The sequence below is a fragment of the Mus pahari genome, chromosome 10 (genome assembly GCF_900095145.1).
Source record: "Mus pahari chromosome 10, PAHARI_EIJ_v1.1, whole genome shotgun sequence".
Taxonomy (NCBI): Eukaryota; Metazoa; Chordata; class Mammalia; order Rodentia; family Muridae; genus Mus; species Mus pahari.
Window position 1 is genome coordinate 87,662,555 of NC_034599.1, and position 3,130 is coordinate 87,665,684.

Consider the following 3,130-nt stretch of genomic DNA (forward strand, 5'->3'; position numbering starts at 1 on the left):
TCCATACCTGATCTTGTTCCCCTTTCCCCTCCCCCTCTGCTCTCCTACCCAGGTCCCTCCTTCCTTTTGTCCCCCAAGATTATTTTTGTTCCCCCTTCTAAATGGGATTGAAGCATTCTCACTTTGGCCTCCCTTCTTGTTAAACTTCTTATGGTCTGTGGGTTGTATCCTGGGGATTCTGTACTTTTGGGCTAATATCCACTTATCATTGAGTTCATACCATATATTTCCTTTGGGGTCTGGGTTACCTCACTCAGGAAGATATTTTCTAGTTCCCTACATTTACCTGCAAAATTCCCGATGCCCTCATATTTAATAGCTGATTAGTATTCCATTGTGGAAAGGTACCACATTTTCTGTATCCATTCTTCCATTGAGGAACATCTGGGTTGTTTGCAGCTTCTGGCTATTAAAAGTAAGGCTGATATGAAGATAGCGAAACACATTTCCTTATGGTATGGTGGAGCATCTTTTGTGTGTATGCCCAGGAGTGGTATAGCTGGATCTTCAGGTAGAACTATTCCCGATTTTCTGAGAAACCACAGATTGATTTCCAAAGTGGTTGTACCAGTTTGCAATTCCACCAACAATGGAGAGAGTGGTCCTATATCTCCACATCCTTGCCAGCATGTGCTGTCACTTGAATTTTTTATCTTAGCCATTCTGATTGGTGTAAGGTAGAATCTCAGGGTCATTTTGAATTGCGTTTCCCTGGTGATTTCTTTAAGTGCTTTTGGGTCATTGGAGATTCCTCTATTCCTCTGTTTAGAATTCTCTATTTAGCTCTGTACTCTTTTTTTTTTTTTTTTCTCTTAAATTGGGCTATTTAGTTTTTTGAGGTTAACTTCTTGGGTTCTTTACATACTTTGGATATTAGCCCTCTATTGGATATAGAGTTAGTGAAGATTGTTTTCCCAATTAGTCCTATTGACAGTGGTGTCCTTTGCCTTACAGAAGCTTCTCAGGTTCATGGGGTCCCATTTGTCAATTGTTGAGCTTAGCGCCTGATACACTGGTGTTCTATTCAGGAAGTGTGCCAACGAGTGTGAGGATCTTTCCTACTTTCCTACTTTTACTTCTATTAGATTCTTTAGATGAATTCCTCATAAAGTGAAGCCAATAAGAAAATTTCTGATTTTTTAAAGATCAAAGTAAATGGAAATGACACACATGACACACATGACAGAATATGATCTCTTGAAGAGTCCTGACATTTTATCAGATAAAAGGAGTTAAATAATAAAATTAGAATATCAAAGAAAATAACTGTTATAAGCTACTTGTTTTCTTAAGGTCAACCATTATAACCATGGCTTTCTTTTAAACCACAATGAAAGAAATAATTAAAATATATAGTAGTAAATTTAAAGGATTATTTCATATACCTTAAGTATGAAATACTATACATCTTTAATCATTTAGAATAAAATTACACATATTTATAGAATAAATCACTTCAGTATATTAACACAAACAATTTTATTAAAACTCTTAATTTAAAGAAGACATTTCTTAATCCAAATGAGCTATTAAATATGTTTGGTTTTTTTTTTCTTTTTCCCCCCTTATTTCTTTTTTGACATAGAATCTTCCTTATTGTCTGGCCTCCAACACAAGTTGATACCACTGATTCAGCCTGATTCAGCCTGATTCAGCCTGCTGAGTGCTAGGATTGCATTGACTGCAGGCATGTACTGCCACAGACAGTTTGAAAAATACATATATATACATATATAAAAGATATACATATAAAAGATATATATACATACACACATACTCTTAAAAATCTCGTGACCATTTTGAAAAGTTCAGCAAATTCTTTTATTTATGTACTTTTTAATGAAAATTACTCAAATAGGTGATTTTTTTGGGAATCGCTGAGCATTCCATGATGTTGCAAACACCCAGAGTGGTGTCAATTCTTCACAAAACATCTTCATTAATTGAAAAGTAAACTTGAAACTTAAAAGTAACTTAAAGTAAATAGTCCCAGATGAGTGCTGTTTCTATAGCTGGTAGAAATTTGATTATAACTATGAAGATTCAATATTAAGGAAATTGAATATGTGAATATTGTCTTCATGTTCAGAAATGAGGTGAGTCAGAAGTTTAAAAATAAGGAGAATAAATTACTTTCAATGAATCCCACTGTCAAATTCACCCAGAAGAAATCAAGCATTGATAAGAAATGTTACCTAAAGGAACAGCTTTTCAGATCAAAAAAACTCTATTATAACACAATTGAAGAAGTAGGCATGTAAAAAATTAGTATGTCAATCAAAATGGATTTTGTAGTAGCATAAGACAAGTATGAAAAAAGTCATGGAAGAAAAATTCAAAATTAAAATTAACTCAATTGCCTTATTTATGTAAGACAATCTAGCAGGAATATCTCTGTCACAGTGTAAATAAATAGTTTAAAATAGGTTTTAAGCCATTTAACATTTAAGTCAAATGGCCAATTGATTTTAATGTACCATGATCTTATTTTTGTTTGTTTGTTTCTTTGTTTGTTTGTTTTCGAGTCAGAGTTTCTCTGTGTAGCCCTGGCTGTCCTGGAACTCACTCTGTAGACCAGGCTGGCCTTGAACTCAGAAATCTGCCTGCCTCTGCCTCCCAAGTGCTGGGATTAAAGACATGCACCACCACTGCCTGGCTACCATGATCTTCTTAAGGAGATATTTTATGTTACTTTCCCAAAGTGGAATGGTCCATCTGTTGTTGGTATATGGCTGATACAATAATTAATTTGCTCATTACAAATGTATTAATTTACTTTCAGGGTTTACATAGTAGATTCAAAAGACTGATAAATCCATCCTTAAATCTACACTTTCTGAAAGCATCCTTACTGCATGAGTCTTTCTGAAAGCATCCTCACTGCATGACAACCTCCTCATGATGGACTCCACCCTTCAACTATGACTCAAAATAACCCATTCCTGTCTTAGGTTGCTTTTGTCAAATATCTTATCACATCAACAAAAAAGAAACTGGTGCATCTATCAAATCTCACAATAAGTTGCCTTTCTAAAAATGAGACTTAATTACAATCAATCATTCTAATCTGAATTCATGCATTGTCTTACAGCTCTGTCATACATCAATTTTAGCATTAAAATGGGTACCA